General features: G+C 42.6%; 1 protein-coding gene across 3 annotated transcripts in view; it reads right to left on the bottom strand.

Annotated features, from left to right (window-relative positions):
• Nucleotides 1-1,281: 1,281 nt before the first annotated feature.
• The window catches only part of LOC147304710 (ERC protein 2), a 161,827-nt gene continuing 143,195 nt past the window's right edge, over nucleotides 1,282-19,913 (bottom strand). For all 3 annotated transcript variants that reach the window (XM_086276622.1, XM_086276624.1, XM_086276623.1), the window contains one exon: nucleotides 1,282-2,556. The gene's annotated coding sequence lies outside the window, so the exon portion shown is untranslated. The remainder of the gene's footprint in view (nucleotides 2,557-19,913) is intronic.

Raw genomic sequence — 19,913 nt, 5'->3', positions numbered from 1 at the left:
CATAATAATTATTATTTTATGGTACGTTATCTCAAAACATGCTGCAGGAATCTGTCAGCTTATAGTTCGATATTTTTCACGGAGTACAGTCTGAGCGTAAAGTGTTCAATCCTTTTAATGTGTCACACTGTAGATTACTCAGTATGTACACAATGAGGCCATTCAAGGGTGAAAGACGTGTAGTTTTCAATTGCGATGGACAGAACCTGGTTTGAGGAAACAGAGAGAGGATAACAGTCAGTGAAAGAAACAATGCTAAAATTAATGCAGGGAGACAGTCACCTGTACATCTGGCTGTGGACCAAAATAAAGACTTGCTTTTAACTGATAGGGGAGATGATTACACTGATGTAGTTGCCTTAATTAAGTGCCATCAATCTCGCAGGTCTGCTGCCTTTCCTTTACATTATGTGATGGAAAATGCCTGATTTGGCTCCCAGCTAACTTTTTTTGTGACGTTTTTTACAGCACTTGGACAAAATCCAAGTGTAAGCTGTATTTTCTTTCAAATGAGCTACTTAGTACGATGCAAAGCTATATTTTTACATGTTTTATACGTGGCGGTGCAGTGGTTACCACTGTTCCCTGGTAGATGAAGGTTGTGTGTTTGAACGGTCTGAGTCCTTTCTTGCAGTGATGGACTTCAGAGCTGTTGCCCTGTTTGGACCAGTGAGAGCTGCCATACAGATTCCAGTCCCATAGTCACCACGTGATCTAACAGTAGCCATCAAGTTTTAACACCACACACTGTGTAACTGAAAGCTGAATCTTATTATATATTGAGACTTAATATTAACAATGCTTATCTTTGCCAGACAGGTTTTTGGCTGTTTTCACACAGTGTAGGACTGTAATAGTGTTGTGTCCTCATAGCTGTGACAGCATTGAGTCCTGGGCATTTTGGCTCACAGCGTTACCATGTTGAATGCTGGAGACTTCTGACTGTGTCAGAGAACACTTTAAAACATCCTTAGCCACCCCCACCACTACCCAGCACCACCATGCCTCACTACCCCTACCTCCCCACAAGTCCCCCTAGGATAAAAAAGGGCAACATCTGGCTGAGTTTATGAGGGAGAGAGAGAGAATTGGTCGACCATGAAAACCGAAAAAAAAAATCTTTCTCGGGCAGTGCAAGAAACTATTGTTGTAGATGCCATTAGTGGGGGGGCAACTTTAAACTTGTGAAAAATACTCGTCGTTGCACTCACATTTATCAGCAACCCCAGCATCAGTGCTCACGCTGCGGTCTCCCTGATGAAGCACGCACAGTTTGCACAGTTCTTGTGAAACCAATATTTTATTCAAACAACAGAAACAGGCTGATCACTGCAAACCACTGTGGAAGAAGTCAAGGGCGACTGCTGTTACCCCCAAACGTTCATATCATCACATGAAGACAGTGTAGCACAAAACCACACACACGCACACGCACACACACACTACAAAAACTGTACATATTAGGTAACAACCAAATGAAAACACCACTATGCTGCTAAATTAAACTGCAATTGTACATTGTCATCACATCAGGTCAAGCTCCAGTACAGTGAAAAAAAGTATTAATGCAAGACACTTGATTATAATCAGATTAGTCACTCAGATTCACAGATCAGTAGACAGTAACATAATACACCACTCGTTGAAATCAGAACAATAAGTCACATGAATCTGTGATATTTAAAAAAGAAGAAGAAAAGTGGCACTCAAATAGTTTCAGCTGTAGAAAATCAAACAGAACATGAAAGTGGTTCATTAAACAATGACGGGGAGGCAAGGCAAACACAAGGAGAAATGTATGCAGACTTTTCTTATAATAAGTTGGCTGCTTTGAGGTCAGCTGTGTTTTCCTCCCAGTTAACTAAGGACCCTATTCTTGGAAAAGAAGGAAGCTAATCATCAAACATTTTGTGGTGATCTCTCTGCAGGAAATGGGAGATGGGCAAGGGTGGTTTTACAAAGCACTCAGTTGCAGTGTCATTTCAGTGATGTATCTCAGCAGATATCTCCTTTGGCACAATACATTGAGAAGGTCTCTGTGGATTATGGATTACAAGGTCCGTGTTGTCATATTTACACAAGTCTAATATTTAGCTGCAAACGTGAATACTTTTCGTGCTACCATAAAAGAGTCTAGAGCTGGCATGAGTTCCTCTGGCTCAGCTCGGCCGCACTCATAGTCAACAGTCGTTTGGGGGACGGTTGATGAGAAGCCAGGACTCTGTAGCACCACGGTACTGTAAAATAAATCCAGCTTCCAACTGAAGAAAGCTGGAGAAATGAAGGCAGTGGACCGCTTGCCACACTCATGCCAGATGTTCTGATGAGGTGCACACACAGTGTTCCCAGGTCTTCTGTGGGCCACTGCATACCAGTTGCTAGAATAACTCATTTCTGCCCATCTGAAAACTTCACCAGAATCCAAGTGCAATGGTGGGTGCTTGAGTGTGCATTTATATCTGTGTTTAATCAGGTCTGGTGGTCTCGATGGTGAAGGATATATGAGCCGGTGTATCTGTGTTCTTGTAGCTGATGCCTGGTATCTGATTCCACGAGCTGTGAGAAGAAACATTGAGAACAAAGTGAGTAAAACATGTAAAATGCAAAGAATACAACAAACAAAACAAACAAAAGCTAAACTCTCTGTGTCACATAGGTGTGTGAAAATGCATTTTCTAGTCGGTGACGTTAGGTTGTTTTTAATTTCTACGGTGATCTCCAAAGAGGTTACATCACGTTGCTGGACAAACAGACCGCAGACAATAGTCCAGTGTGGACATTTCGTGTTTTTTACGCTATAGCTTGACCATTTTCTTCCTGTAACTGTCTGGCAAGTCTCCAGAGCTCCTTAAGAATTCCCTAAATGCAGCTGGCAGCAACTCAAACATCAAGTGCTCATTAATAAAAAGAAAAAACCCCTATTGGAATGTGTCTGTTACTCGGGCCGCACAGCAGTCAGTAACAACTCACTTCTTTCCTGAGGGCTGTGAAACAATGATGTATGTCTGGTACGCTGGGGGCGCCTCATTGGCTGAGCAAACAGGCCCGAAAATAACCACCAATCACTGAAGACATTATCATCAGTCATCAGGGAGGCATAGTGAAGGAACTTCAAGACAAACTTAGACATATGCACAGGTAAATACATAAAGATCCCAAAACACTTAAGTTGCAATTAATGGTAATTAACTGTCGCATCCTGGGTTGGTGTATGCTGCGTATGAAGAGAAATGTCAAATTACAAGTAATTGTTCCAGATTTGCTGGGCAGCTCACACTTTTTCTGCCTCACTGTGATTGGCTGCTCAGTAAAAAAAAAAAGAAAAAAGGACCATCCATTACAGGCAGAAGTAAATAAACAGGAATAGCAATTAAAGTGAAATCATTTGTTATGCAATGCAGGGTGTGTATGTGAGCATGTGTACACGTAGCTGTTCTTGGATGTAAGTTTTACCAAATAAATATGTGCATGTGTGTGTATGTGAGAATTTGCCTAGGTGGGTTCGAGGCCATTCTCAGGTTTCTTTGCACTTAAATTAATGATTTGGAGGCCCAAGAATCAACAAATATGGCCCCCGGCAGGGCATAACGGAGCGCACGACCTGCCCGTGGATGTGTTTGAAGACTGCTCCTCTTTCTTCTCTGTCAGCACCTCACTACCTCCAGACAACAGACGCATTCACTACACAAACTCACATGCGACGCCTGTGTTCATGCTGTTAATGAGGAAGTGTGTTGCTATGTGGTCATGAATGTGTGTATGCTTATCGACCTGTGATTATTTAACATGTCAGCATGTTGTGACAGAGTGTTAAAATCATACGAAACTTTTTGTTCCTTATTTGAAGTGTTGCCTTTGTGGTCACGACTTCTTCATTTCTTTTTTTTGCAGCTTTATGAATGTGATAAAGCAAAGCATATTGTGTCAGACAGGACCACGCGTGGGATAATTGAGTGAGCTCAGATGGCTCTGACAGGGCGCTCAAAGCCTTTTGTGCCAAAAGGACAAAGTTTCTTTTTTTACAGCTAAATCCACCCAAAGAAAAGTCACCTGCGTGTTCACTGCATTTCAGCTTAGTGAGGTAGTAACTGTCACCGAGTCTATAGTTGCTCTTTATATGCCCCTTAAATTACTTGTTCCAGCAGATGTTCTTCCATTGCTTGAATGATGTGTAACAGAAACAACTTGCAGATATTTCCTTATGCAGTAATGCAAAAAAAGGAAAAAAAGCAGGATGAGCTGAGAATTTGATGTTTGCCAGAAAGTGGCAAAGACATGTGCAGGAAGAGAAAATGGTTTTGTGTAACGGTCTGGCAAAATGAAAACGGTAAAAGTGTTGGAATGTGATAAACTGCAGAATAATATGCAAACACTGACCCGAATCTTCAAAGAGCAACTACTGATAACCAAACGTTAACAACTCATCCAACACATCCGATTCCCTGCCATCATTACTAGGAGGAAAAAATGAAAGTACTAATACTAAACATGAATTTGCTTTATAAAGGTCTCAAACTCCAAACAGCCATTCCTTGTCCCCATGTAACTTTCATCCCCACCCCTCCACTCCTGGCTTCCTTGACGATGGGTACGTGTGTGTAAATGATTAGTACCAAAATTAGCAACATCTGATGTTTATTTCAGGTTAAGGAGGTAAGTAAATAAATAAATGAATGAATGACTAAATACACCGCCTGTTTTTATAGAAACATTGTGTAGAAATGATTCAGGAGGCGGATATTCTGCTTTGTTATCTACTAGTCCGTCATGAGGACTGGATATGAATCCCAGAGTCTGAATGCAAGCGGCTGAACTCCTTCTTGTCTTTAAGTGCTACTTATATAAACTTGTTGTTAAATGGATCCTTGCAGAGGTTTGGACCACCAGTGTTAGAGTGCTGCTCTTTCACTTGGAATTACCCCTGTGGTTGGTGTCCTATCACTCCTGAGAAAAAAGAAACACACTAAATTCAATTACCAGTACAAAGACCCCCCCAGCTCAGTCTACAGAGAGGGGAGACATAAAGCAAGTCAGTTGGTTGTATGATGATGAAGCTATTTAGGGTGAAATACAAGCATAGTGGGTGGGGATTTTCTTCCTGTCTTAATAGTCATGAGGAAATCTGTAAATCCTGACATAGTATGTGACCATTCATGTCTTGAAACTGCTGCCAGGAAATCTCTTATCATATATCAGAGCCTTGCACTAGTGGTGACTAGATATGCTCCATGATGGTAAAAACAAACAAACAAAAAAGAAAGAAAGGTCCGATCCCAGGAAATGCTTAAGGTGCAAAAAGTGAAACTGTAAAGTGGGGGAGTCTGAAAGCACCAATCTGATGTCACACAATGCTGTGAACCAAAAGCACTAAAAAAGGAGGAAAAAATAAAGCAAACGATTGAGATCACATGGCCATCCCATCATCCTAGAACCGTAGCCTTTTCAAATGTGGTCAGGAAGAGAAAGTATCTCCTCTCAACAATTGCTTCAAGAGCTTGCTCCTTCTTCCCTCGACCCCCCCTTCTTTCTTTCTTTCTTTCTTTCTTTCTTTCTTTCTTTCTTTCTTTCTTTCTTTTCTCTGCCTGACTTTTACAACTTCCTCCTGGTTGGGCTGCAGCTCTAACCCAAACAAAACTCCATTTTTTAGTTATTGGCCCTCATGGCATGTAATGGAGAATCAAGCTAATTATCCCTACAGCTGTTTTCACTTGCTTTTTATGTAAGCAATACCTGGCTGATGCAGAGAGCAACAGTGAGGCCCTTCTTAGCGCTCCAGGCCTCCAGGCCGGCTGGAATTAGAGAGCAAAATGCCAGGTTTCCCTCCCCCGATACTGCCTGTGTGTACCCCTGAACCCATCTCCCAGCACACATCCCAGTCTAACTCAGCCAGACACAGTCCCCCACACATCCAAAGCTTCTGCGTCCACTCCCTATTACATCTCTCTCTCGCTTTGATGTTTAACAAAGCTGCTCTTCAACAGCTTAGATGGATCTGTGTGACAAGTGTTCATTTTCTTCCACTGATGGTCTCTGGCAATTAACGGAGGAGGAGAGCCAGGGTGTGGCTTGGGTTAAATTGGAACCATCTCCTGCTGTCACAGGACTGAGAGACAGGGTGAGTGCACAAAAAAAAGATGGAGGGAAAGAGAGACACAAGGGTAAATGCAGGGAGTGGGAGAGAGGGGGGTAAAGAGTAAAAGAAAACAATCCCTCACAGGCTAATTACATAATTTCCTTCATCTGAGCAAACACATGCTGGGTGAAAGCAAGTGTGAGCAAGCCCCACAGATGCCAGGCCAAGAGGTGCAGAGCAGACCCACTAACAGTCTCTAGCAATGGGCGGCTTGTGCCACAAAGGCGCTCGGCCAGATCTCAGAGGCGTCTGCGGAGTTTGTAGCTTTTGTGGGAGTCGTATCCACAACCTTAGTATCGATCCTCCCTTCCCTGGCAATCTCAGGGCAAAGTGACTCAGTGCAGATAAACAATTGCTGGTGTACTGTTTCCTTCATAACAGTCCATTCCTCACTTCAGCCAGAAATCTGTTCAGTACAAACACCACTAGGTGGAGTTGACTGTTGTTGAAAAAAATATATCTCATGTATCAAACTCATTAAAGTCCCATGGAGAGGCAGTGAGTCGGACAGCGTGTATGCCTCACATGTGCTTTTTCTGAACTTTCCTCTTGCTCAAACACCGCTTCGCTTGCTTGCTCCGGCTGTTTGCGTCTTTTCAAATTGAGATCAGGTTGAAATAAGCACAGGCAAAGAGAGAGAAGGAGAACATAGTAGCAATTTCAAGACTTCTATCATTTCAGCAGAAATTACAGTTAAAACTATGCCAGCTCCAGAACGTAAAAGAGCAGTCCTCCCCTCCAACTCTCTCCCTCCCTTTATGTTTTTCTGTCTCTAATCCGGTAAGGAATGATGGAAGGCTCTGTGTGGAATGGTGGTGAGTTGGGTTCAGCCAAGGTGTGCCAGCGTACTAAAGATACGGGTAGAATCTGCAGGAGCTGTTCCTAATGCGAAGGTTGTTTTGACATATTCACACACAGACAAGTATGCAGGCATTCTTGCATTAAAAAGAGCAGCACATGCTGCAAAAGGGTTACCGGTGGGACTTGCTAACATATTCATCAATCATTTAAAAAGCCCTACAGTAAAAAAGAAACTATGTACATAAAACAGCGCATTATGTTCATGCAAGTTCAAAAAACAGGTTTGTGCAACAACAGTAAGAACTGGATGGGATTCTATCTCTCAGCTCCTAGTCTTTTTGATCTCTAACTAATCTCTGAGCTTTTCCCCTATGATTCATCCTCCTGCCCTCTCCTCTCTAAGCACAGTGTGAGTGGCAGTGTTTATGTTAGTGTGAGAAATGTGTGAGTTCTACTGTGGGCCAGCTGCATGGTTGTCAAACTCTGTGTATGCAACCCACTACTGTACCTGCTTTCATACTGAGGCTAGTGCGCGAAAGCTACTTCCGTCTCATAACAACACCTTGACCCGGAGCTTGACCTTGACATGGAGCAGAGGCGGGCCATCAGAACCAGGGCCTAAGAGGCCTGAACATGCCTGCATCTTGAAAGCAGCACAGGCCCAGCCAGGCAGGGGAGACGAGTGAAACCTGAGCCCACATTAAAGAATCTGCATCAGGTAGGAGATCAGGAGAGGCCTCCATGATCTCAGTGTTTGCAGGGGTCTGGGCCTCTGAAGCCCTATCTCACCTCCATCTGGAAAGAGAATCTGAGGGTAGCCTGATGGTCCGATAATAGGCCATGCCGACTGACACGGTAACAGCCTCTCACCCCCATTTGCAAAAAAACCAAAGTGGATGCAAGTCTAGTTGTAGTGCTCACTCATGCTGGTGTGAGAGGGAGGCAGAGAGCTTGGTGTGGGGGTCCGGGAAGGAGGAGGGTGGGATGGCGGTAGGTGCATGGTGGCATTGAGGTAAATTGAAAATGCATGCAGTTTACAGAGACAAGTCTAGAGTTTAATGGTTTGTTTCTTTTAGTCTTTGTAAAATGGAAGACACAGGTTTGCCTTAAATTAGGGCTACGTAGCTACAGCTGTATCAGTAACTATGCATGGCTGTGTGTGTGGAACAGAGGCTACTGGTGGTCCCACGTACCAGGTTTAAAACACGTGGGGCTTTTCAGGCACCGAGGCTGTGGGACGCTCTGCCGTTGTCTTTACGCTGACTCTACTGACTCCTTTAAAAAGCAGCTGAAGACATTTTTATACAAACGGGCTTTTAATTAATTTTAACTTGGACGGCTGATCTTATTGTGAAGCACTTTGTGATTTTTATCTGTGAAATGTGCTATATAAATACATTTTACTTACTTACTTACTTACAGTTGCATTTTTAGGTTCAACCCACTCAAATGCAACCAGAAAAAACACGTATGACTTTATGTGGTAATTATCGTATTTTATAAGGCAGGAGAGAGAAAGTGGGCTGGTGTCAAGACCTTTGCCTGCAAGATGGAAAAGAAGGAAGAGAAACAGTGAAAGCCCTGCTCTGCACATAAAGCAATAATAGTGTGCTATTTCCCTTCCATCATTATCACTTCATTTCCTTATTTGCATTTGTGATGACACACGGTACAGGAATAATGCTGCGTTTATTTACGTAGTTTTCTAGGGTGCTGCGAATGCTCCACCCTCCTCTTGATGTCTTCTCAAGATGACATCAACTCCACTGACCCATCAGTTTTCACTCCTGACCCAGCTAGTTGCTTCCTCTCTTTAACTGCCCATAGAGTCACTGTTTCTCCATATGTTCTTTATGGCCCACAGTTCAGTCCAGTTTCTGCTCTTAACTTGCCCTCACACCAGGTCGGACATGACAGAAGATGGTTGACCACACGAAATATTTTATACATCTTCACCAGGTGGAACATGCATGAATAATAAATGGCGGATTATCACTCTTCGTCTGTGACAAAGCAAAAAGGTTTTGAACATTTCCACCTAATTCTAAATTCTGTGTGTAGATGTGTGGCTGGACAGAGAGACAAAAGAAATGAGGGTTTGGATTTAAAATGGTTTGGTCAGATCTACTTAGGGTCACTGACATCAGCTCAATAAGTAAATATGATCCCTGAGATCACAATGTGCTCTTAGGGAATACCAGGCTTACCTTAATGGAGGGCTGCGTATCTGCACCTGCATGTAGATCTGGGTTTGTGTGTGTCTGTGTACATAAATCTGCAGCTGTGTGTGTGTGTGGAACAGTTGTGTAAACAAAATCCGATCATAATGTCTATTCAGGAGCTGTTTGAGGTAGACAAGTTCACATGGATGTGATTTGTGTTGAACGAGTGTTAGAACCTTTTCGTCTGGTGATGAAAACTGCTCATTTTCCCCCCGTGTGGGCGAGCGCGTAACTGATTCTGTTTGGTGGTTCACTCTCTGTTTAATAGGCGTGTGCATTTTTCTCACAAACCACGGTTTTGCCTGCTTCACTCGTGAACATTCAAATGGAAAAAGTGCAAAAACAAGTTTAAACCAGAGTGACAAAGTCGAGGCTAATGTCAAGTGGACTGAGTGCCTTTGTGCTAGCACAGCTGCATTGTAGTACTTAATACCAGGTTAAGTCCAGTCTCAGGAAGAACCAATCATGACTCTGTTCCTGAGGTCAGTATAGCCCCAGGACACTACAGACACATAGGATACATACTAGGGATAAACAAGGAGGCTTTCTCAAAGCTTGGTGGTCTGCTAGCAATCTCCACAGCGTGACCTCTGTGTCAGTGTGTGAAGGGAAAGAGTGAAGGTAATAAAAAATAAGATGACTTTTCAAGCTGCTAATTCTGTGCACATTTAATAATAATATAGTTTTGATAGAGATCATAATAACACATTAATCTCAATTTATACTACTTCCTATCTAGAATGATACCAGTATTAAATATGAATATCAGCAGGGGAGTGGTTTTAGTTTTAGTTGCGTTTGTGTGTATAGGTGCAGTTAGACTAAACGAAGGGGTCTCACAGCCAGAGAGGACAATTTGGAAAAAGGAGCAAAGTTTGATGGGAAAAAGGTGAGGGACACGGTTTTGGTCTGGAGTACTTTGCAGCCTGAGAGTGGAGTAAAAAGGTGGGGTAACTGCTAGTAAGACAGAGAGAGGGTGTCAGTGAAACAGACTATAGGGGCCCCTGGCAGGAGACCAGAAACAAACACATTAAGGTGATAAACAGTTATCTGAGCCAGTTATGGTTCCACAGACTCTTTGAACTATAAAATGCCTGCAAACCCCCGAAACACTTTTTAGGGGGTTTTACACTATGACTTAAAAAAACGCAGATAATACTTTTTCAGCCATCTTGAACCTTTAACGACCTTTTGGAGCACTCTGTACGACGATGTGGGAGCCCTGCCAGGGAAACATAAAGGGAGATACAGCAGATCATAAATAAGCATCGTAGAATGTGACAGGTTTGGCTCCGTGCATAGATAGAGAGTAAATAATCCTCATTTGTTCTGACATAACGACTCACAGTTTCATGATATTTACTGCTGAAAACACCCTGTACCCATTAAATAAGCGCTGATAGAGCCATCGACACTGACAGTGCTAACGTTTAGCCGTGCTGTGGGATTCATGCAACAGGTTATAATGCACTGGCTAGAAAATACTTATTTTTGTTTTATTAGCCAAGAAAGATATGGAGTGGAACTGGGACTGTAATGTATGTAAACCTGTTCTCATTCTCTCTATGAAACTCTGTGATGTGGAAATATTGATGCGCCGGCTATGTTAGGGACCACTTTTCATTTTGGCTCCTCCAACTCAGATAACCAAACTCATGACGTGATTTCCCAAAAATCTTATTGATATTGGGACCGAAAAATAAAAGTTGCTGATAGTTCACACTAAATGAAAAAAGTGATTTAGTAAAGTGTGTGCAGAGTTCCCATAACTCTTCAAATTCACTGTGCGAAATGTCGGTAAATGCGGCTTTGTGTAGTTTTGTGTGTGTGTGAAGTCGGTCCATTTTGCCTGGGCTGTGCTGGGAATAGTATCGGCTTAAAGCTGAAAGAATTCGGGCCTCCCAAGCAAGGTCATGTGCTGATGTTTAGTAGGAGCTTTCTCAGGTCACAGACTGTGACTTTCAACCATCACTCACTTTACCCCACATCTTTGAGTAGTTCTGTTTAAATGGCATATCTGACATATCTCCGCCAGTCGGCTGTAATGACAGGTGACAGCTGTCTCACTCCACTTACCTTGTTAAAGGAAAAGTCAACCCAAATACTAGCTAGACTTTGACATTGGATAGTAGATTTGGTGTCCTGTGGCATAACTCAAGGTGGGGCAACTTGGAAAATATTTGTAACATAAACCTAGATGTCAGGATGAAAAAAGAAAAGAAAAGCAAAGCAAAAAAACAGAGATGTGAGTCGTTGGTTTTGGACTGCCTCTTGCTCTTTATTTCCCTTAGCCCTAAACACTTGGGGCTAAAAATATAAGTTGATATTAAAGCAGTTGGACACTCAAAACCTTGAAAGATAGGTTCCCATTCCCCCCCAGATTCCAAATACTCAAGTCCATATAAACACTGAAACAAATTTTGCAAACTAATCATGCATCCTGTTTTGTCTGGCTGATGTAAGTGATTCTACACCCCTCCCCATCTCGTGGTGAAGGGAATTCCAAATTTGGCTGAAGACAATATGAGGATTTAAAAGTCTAAGTTATAATAATGAAACAGGTATGTGCCATGCATCTGTAACTCAAAATTCACTCTCTGTTTATCCAGACACTGCTGGTAAGCTACTGTGAAGCGACAGTGAAAAGAGAGGACTGTGTACTTTATGCCAGCGGTCCCCAACCCCCGGGCCTCGGTCGTTTGGTACCGGGCTGCGAGAGTAGAGGCTCAGGTGTGAAATGTGTGGTTTTCAGGGTTTTTATCGGTTTTCAGCGTTATTTTGTTATCGTTTTTATCGTTAACTCGGTTTTCCTGGGTCTTTTCAGGTGTGTTTTTTTGGTACCGGTACTAGTTTTATTGTGTTGTATTTATCCGCGACACCTTAAAGGCCGGTCCATGAAAATAATGTCGGGCATAAACCGGTCCGTGGCGCAAAAAAGGTTGGAGACCGCTGCTTCATGCTATCTTAACCACTTCACCATTTGAAACTGCTCCTCATACTAGTTTTAATCCAAACTTCCAAATGAAATTCTGCACAGAACAAGGTCTGTGGATGTTGTCCCATCAGCAACCCCCTTGGACTGAAAAATGAAAGAAGCAAAAGAGCTCTGCAATAGACTCTTCCAGTGGGTACTTCGCCTTTCGCCCTATGACAGCTGGGATAAGCTCCAGTCTCCAAGCAACCCTGAATTGGATAAGCAGGAAAAATGGATTGATTGATGTTTAATATAAGCTCCAGAATATTTAAATGTATATCTACACTTTAAGAATGTGCATCTTGAGTAAGATGCAATAGCTATCTAGGATGACGTTTGCATGCTTACACATGCCAGCTGAGTTGTAAATGTGCCCGGTGGTGGTTAAGTAAACAGGCTTGCTCCCTGAGGTGCCCTGGTGCTGTATGTCTTGGCATCATTTCTGCTACATACTGTAAGGTCTGCATCATAATTCTGATTTCTACTCTTCTGCTCTAAGAGCAATTCTGTCACCATCTCTTTTACTTTCGTTATTTGGATCCTAGCCTCCATATTTAAGGTTAACACAATAAATTAGCATGAGGTGCATTACAGATATGTTTGACTGCTATTACACATATGTGTAATGTTTCTGTTATGTGCACAGTGTTTTTCAGAGATAATTACATTGTGTCTCTCTCCACCTGGGCTCTGACACATGTTCAACAGCTCAGCCAGACACGCCTAAGCACCTGTGTGAAATAACACGCTAAAGTCAGACTCTCAGAGTCACTGAGAGAACGAGCGAGAGGGTGTGAAAGACTTAATGCTTCCCCTGTCTCTGTTGTTAGGCTTACAAAGAGTCATTTTCAAGTGCAATGTGTCATTTGTCACATTCATGAATGCTGTTTCTTCCTACAAGTGTGGGAACAGTGCTAGAGGACAATGAGCTGCATTCAAGCCCAGATTAATTCCACATCAGCTTCTTCACAGCTTGTCTTTAGGAACAGCAGAGGTAACCTTTGCTTCAGCGAAGGACTTTTTGACACTGGCTGAGAATCAGCTTTTTTTTACCCATCTCTGATTGTTAAAAACCTTTGTTTCGAAGGCTTAGACACTTTTGAACTTTTCTCCAGTTAATTATAAAAAAAGATGAAACATCCTAGTTTATGTTGGTTCACACCATAGATATTGAATTCCTGGAGCTTTGCTGCACTACAGTACAGTATGATATGTCCCGTGACAATGAAAGTTGGCTGTATAAATAATAAACACAAAATGATATTTTGCTTTTTAGATATTGTTGCTTTTGGAGTCGGTTTAAACCTGATTGGCTGCAGGTTTTAACGTAGCTTAAGTTTTTTCTCTCTTGTACTTAGGAGGAGTAGAGTCTTAAAAATGCTGGAGGGTAAACTTTTGACACTGCACTAAATATTTCCCAGAAAATTCACTTCAGTTCAACATTTATGTACACTTGTACACAAGTACAGTCATTGCATATGTAAAAAGCAGCAAATAACACAGACAGTTTAAGAGCTAGAGAACAAGAGAGAGACAGAGACAGAAACATGGCGTGACGTTTAAGAAAAGGGTGTAATAACAGTGGTTAAGGCTTGCTCTTTCATTGAGTAAATCTGGCCTGGGCTATTTCACACTGCAGGAATCTCCTGTTGACTACATCAAAGGCTCGCTCAGAGATGGGCTTGTAGAGAGCAGAAGGAACAGGTGACAGCTCCACACATAAAGGCATTTTACACATTCACATGCAAACCCTCTACTACCAACAACACGCTCACATATTTGAATGAACACACAGTAAGATCAAAAATGTAGTGAGTGACAGCTCCTTTTGTGTCCAGATGAGCCTGGGGGAAGTCTATTTGAAGAACCAGGAGAAGACCATAGATCTATCATCTGTGCTTCAAAAACCACTCAGAGACAGTCGATTCATACACTCAAATACACACTTCAGGTATGCAACAGGTATGACAAAGTACATTCAGACATTACAAGTATGAACGTGACATGTACCATATGAGTAAAACACTGATGAGACTAACACATGTACAGTGAACATCAAGCTACGAATGGTATAGGAAGCATGCAGATTTCAAGTGAAGCCTCGTGATAGATAGATCCAATATAGAGTGGCCCACATCCAGAGGGCTGAACATAAGGCTATGTCATCACGGGCCCTCTCCATACCTTCCATCACTTTTCACTCCCTCCTATAAACAGAAGGATGGGGGAATTCTGTAATTCCCACACACCAGGACACACAAACACACTTGGAAGAAAAACACACAGTTGTGTGTGCACGGTTATACTCATTTACTTGCAGCAGAATCTAGGCACGCACACAAAAGCACACAGACATACACACAATAACATTTTCACAAAGAGAAATTAATCCCGGGTGGTCTCAGGAGCAACATTGTTTCCATTTGAGAAAGCTCTGATTTTGAAATCACCCAATCCACTTAAAATCAGGTTCAAAATCTATTAGTATATACATATATATGTGTATATATATATATACACATGTGACCATTCAGTATTTTTATATGAGATAAAATAAAGGGAAATACGTGTGCATGGTACAGCACAGAGGCAGAGCATATGACTGCTGGTATTCGTCTCCCTTTTTCATTCAGTCCCCATCCATATCGCGCTGGGATGCTGAATGTTTAACATGGGAAGGTCCCACCTTAAACAGGCCATTATGGCCAATAGCTTTGACTGTTTTCATAGAATATGAGAAGATTACACAGCACTATGACGGCCAATTACGTCCTTCAGTAAAACATAGCTCTGTACCAACAACTCTCTAATGATGATGACTTAAACGTTTTCACCAATAGACCCCTTTCAGCTGCCCGGGCAATCACACACACACATACTGCACTGCTATAGTTAAGCGCGTTCACACACACACTTAGAGATGTAGGCTGAGTCAAATTGAATCCTTGTGTTACGCATATAGAGCATCCCGCTACATCACAAAAGGCTGCTGTGTGCCAACTTTGCAATCAGATCAAGGATTGCTTGTGTTAGAGTTGTGAAGAAAAAGAAATACAGGCTAATATTGCTATATTGGCCAGTCTCCAGTATTCTCTTCTTCAGTTAGTCGCTGTAATGAATATCAAGTAGGTAGTGCAGTCCCAGAATGGCTAGCATCCTATCTAAAGCTAGAACAAGGTTTCTGTGCTCTCTCTTCTGAACGTGTCGTGAAACATGTAAAAGCTTTGGTGGAGCTTGTTTCTTTAAGCACTGCAGGGGTCAAAAATATAAGCCGCTCGTGTCATGCAAGCTCAACAAAAAGCTTTATTTTTGTATCATTCTGTAGCTAAGCTATAAAGTCTCAAGCACATACCAAAAAACCTATACATGCATTTTTCTCCTTGTTGCGCTACTATAACGCTCTCTTTACTGGTCAATGTATAAAGGCCATGGTGAACTAATGTTGCTGCCAGAGGGATAAAAAGAATGAATTTTTCAAATCCCTGTTTTGGCTACCACATAGTAACATAATTGACAGCAAATTTAAACTTCCAGTTTATAAGGTCCTACATAGCCCTGCTGTTCCATAATACCTGTTTGACTTCACTTAGTATGAAGTGCTAAGTGTTCTGGCTCCGTTCTTCTGAGACTAACAGTTCTGAGAGTCAAAGCAAACGCTGCTGGAGCAGGACTCAGCTTTTTTGGCTCCAGCTGCTGGAATACCTTGCCAGATGTATTAGATGTTTTCCAACCTTACCTGTGTTTGAAAAAAACTCTTTTTCCCATCAAATCACACCGATCTACTTAAATGACACATACTGTGTCTGCACAGGTATCTGCTGTAGTCTTGTGTTGTTTTATTTGAATCTACTCAGGAATGAAGTTTGCTGTGCTTTGTTCTTGAAGTGTGAACTTTCCTCGCACATCTTCTCAACATCCTTTCTCCATCACCGTACCCACTCAAACCTATGTCACCTCTGACCCCGGTCCAATTCACTACTGTCATTATGCAATTAACACCAATTAAGTCATTTGGCTGTAAGAATGTGTGTGTGTGTGTGTGTGTGTGTGTATCTGCATCTATGTGCATGCTTGTGTGCATAAGTGTGTTAAGTATGTGAATGTGTATGTGCACATGATAGGGCAATTAGAGCAGCACAAGGGAGCCTTTTGGAAGCGGAGAGCACTGCAATCAACCAATCAGCCTTCAGATGGCTTTGACATGAAAAGAGAGCATGGCCTCTGCTAACCCTGGGGGTCAGCCCCAATTTACTCTATTTACCCACTCAGGAATGACTCTCTGTGTGTGAAGGAGACACAGACAGGGCGGGAGAGGGAATGATGAATAGGTATGGAAACGTCTAAGTGACTAGAAGCAAGATAGAAAGGGGGAGAAAGGAAGAGAGGGGAGCAGTAGAAGGATGAGAAGCCCGGGGGTTGTTGTGCAGGTGAATTTTAAGAGAGTGGGAGGGTGTTTGAGGTGTGGTGGTTGAGTGGAGTGAAGGGGATGCGGGGAGAGGCCTTCGGTGTTTGCAGAGCTAAAAGGCCAGCAGTTGGAGGCTATTTGCTAACAATTTCCCCTTGGAAAGTGGCTCCACACACATGCACACACACACGCACATGCACACACACACGCACACACACAAACACACTTTTTAAAGACCACATATGAGGAGTGACAACTTTACACCCAACTGTCGCTATAAAACAGCAAGGTGGTCCATGAAGACAGTAAAAAACCTTTCTGAGAATCAAATGACAAAAGTACTAATTACACATGAACAGACTGTTGGATTGTTGAAGCAATTCTTTTACGTGACTCTGTATAATTTTGGAAACTGTTCTCCAGCAATAGAGTGAACTGCCAGCAGATTGTGCTGACCCCCCCCCCGACAAATGTGGGAGGGAAACTCAAAGTCGGATTTATTAATGTTACCAAGATTGTTAATGACAGTAACAATCACTGTAACTGCATTGTCATATAAGTTTAGGTCTTTGAAAAGTACAGAGATGTAGTGTAATATCTTCCACGGCTGTACTTTGATTTAAATGAATGGACACGGGTATCGGCTGCTCAGGTACGAGCAAACTGTAGCGTAGTTTTGCCCTAAAGGGTCGTTGGAATATGGTAGTCGTCCAATTTTGGGGATAAAACACACACAAGCTTCTGTGTGTGTTTTCACATGGAAAAAAGTTTGTATTGATTTGATAATTACAGTGTTGTGTTTATTGTGTTTACACCCACACAGATAAACACACAACTAACTAACCCACCGATCACTCACACAGCTGTGAGGTCTAATGCCAAATCTGAGCTGCAGGGCAGTGAGTAAAGTGCAGGAGCACCAGACAGCCCTTCATCACAGCAAACAGCCTCCTGGCTACAAACTGAGGGAGGGCAGAAAAACCAGAAGCAGACAGAGAAACTAAAGAGAAGAGAAGTAAACACAGATGCACGATCTCTCAGTGCTCCTGCTGAACAATATCACATATCTGACGGGACGCACGCAGGTTATTCTATATCTAGAGTATGTGTATCTGTATGTAGGTGTGTGAGTGTATACGTATCGGAGAAAAACTGTCCTGCTCCAGGGCTCTCAGATGTGGACTGTAATCAGGAACACATGACTCTGCTACAGGAAGTCCTCCAGCGAAGGACAGGAAGCAGGAATACAGGGACCACATCATTAGTCTCGCTAGTCTCAAAGCCCACAGCCAATAGGAGCCTTGGACATGGAGGGCATGGGCGTAGTTGCTGGTGTGTGCACAATTATGTACATGTTCTATATGTTTCTATTTGTGTGAGCGGTGCCTGCAGGCTGGTATTAATGACTTATTTGTTTACTGAGGTTGTGCGTGTTTAGTAGAGTCAGAGCAGAACTGTGGCGAGGTTGGGCATGCCGCCAAAATACCGGCATTAAATAAGTACTACCCACACACGTGCATGCGCACACACAGGCACACACAGGCACACACAGGCACACACAGGCACACACAGGCACACACAGTTGCTACAGACAAATGAGAAACAAATGGTTCCTTTGTACGGTCTATACCTTGTCTCCAGGTCTCTCGGCCTCACGATGGCAGAGTGAAAATGCAGTTTCAAAAATGGTTCGCCCAAGTACCCACTACCACACATACGCACACTCACAAGCACACACACCCCTCAAACCCCCAGCAACAGCCCTGCTGCCACATTCTCACCGCCCCTTCCTCCTCTGCTCTGCATCCCATCAGGACTAAAGAGACTAATTTCTGTCGATGGCTTACAGGTGGCCAGTGCAAGGTGAACCACATCCACTCTGCTGGCTGACACACACACACACACAAACACACACCAATGCAAAATTCACGCCTTTAAAACCAACCCTTTTATAAACCCAATGCCAAACATCAAAGAGAGAAACACACCTTAACACACCTCAAAGGCACCGGAGACACACAGTCATGCATGTGTTCAAACACACACGCACACTTACTCATGCACACACACACATCCAAACATATGCACACTCGTAAACTTTAAAGCATGAAGAATTGGTGTAAGGGTCAAGCCTGCGCCTGGTGCTATCTCATGTTTCTAAACAGAGAAAAATCTTTTCAGTGCTTTAAGAATCGTAGAACTATTAGAAGCATTTACGTTCCAGTCTCTAAAAACAACCGCTGGAAAAAAGTTATCGACATCTCAAAACGAAGCTATGAATCTTATCTTTTATCCTGAAGAGTTGCCATTTGGAAATTGTACAGCTGTCAGCAGCTATCCACAGAGTATGGGCTGAAAGTTACAAATGACAGCAATATTATGTGGAATGAGGTTCGCCGCAGGTCTAACGTTAATGTAATTTAGCCTTTAGAATTCGTTCTGAAATTTCATCACAATTTAGCAAGTCGCCTTCAATATTTGCATGCCACTTCAGCCAGACATATTCACATGTGCGCATTATTTTAATGCTGTATCTTTCTGTTCTTTTTCTTTGACATTCAGTGCCTTTCATACAAGTTTCACATTCTCGGATATCCATCTGTATCTCAGTCATCTCTCAGTCAAGGTTAAGAAGTGTGCTGCCAAATTACGAGACAGGGCTGAGAGACTGCGCTCGGACTTTTTCTTACTTGCAGAGAGCAGAGGTGTGCGTGTGTTCTGAGTGCGTGTGTGCACTTCTACACATGTAGATTGGATTGCAGCTCTTTGAAGCCATGCCCTTGCCTTCATTAAACACAGTCCTAGAACCTGGAACAGCTTTCTGGGAACGTGTCAATAGCTCACACGCGCAAAGAAATACACATACGGCAGTGCCAGTAAAAAATGACCAGCTCCCTTTGAAGTCTGTGTCACTGTGCAAACTGATAAGATGAAAGGTGATCATCCTCTTCAAAACGTTCTGCCTTAAAGTGCAAACTGTGCCAACAAGCCTGTACCTAAGCCAGGGAGCCTCGACATGTGCCAAGCCAACTGCTACATGCCACACTTATCAGCCGCTATCTGATTGGACAGCAGTCGTAAGGTCCCACTTGAAAAATATAGATTAAAAATGGACAAGATCTTCTGACAAGAAAAGGGTGTTTGAAGTCCTTTGGTACAAATGATTCCAGGCAGACAGTTAAATGCTGCGAGAACGTAAGATGGAATTATTTAGGAAAGATATAATTTCTGTGTTTATGTGTGTGTGTGTGCACGCGGTAAAGACATGTTTATTTATTTTAGATTTTTTATTATTTCTCATATAACTGTTCTGCCAGAGTAAAACACACTTGTGCAGATATGCGTACAGGACACCAAAGCATTTTTAAAGTTATGAGA

The sequence above is a fragment of the Aulonocara sp. 'chitande type north' Nkhata Bay genome, linkage group LG20 (genome assembly GCF_057382095.1).
Source record: "Aulonocara sp. 'chitande type north' Nkhata Bay isolate Kocher_YH1m ecotype deep benthic linkage group LG20, A_spYH_male_GT1.1, whole genome shotgun sequence".
NCBI classification, from domain to species: domain Eukaryota; kingdom Metazoa; phylum Chordata; class Actinopteri; order Cichliformes; family Cichlidae; genus Aulonocara; species Aulonocara sp. 'chitande type north' Nkhata Bay.
The sequence above is the reverse complement of the archived record's forward strand: the minus strand, read 5'-3'. Positions and strand labels throughout refer to the sequence as shown.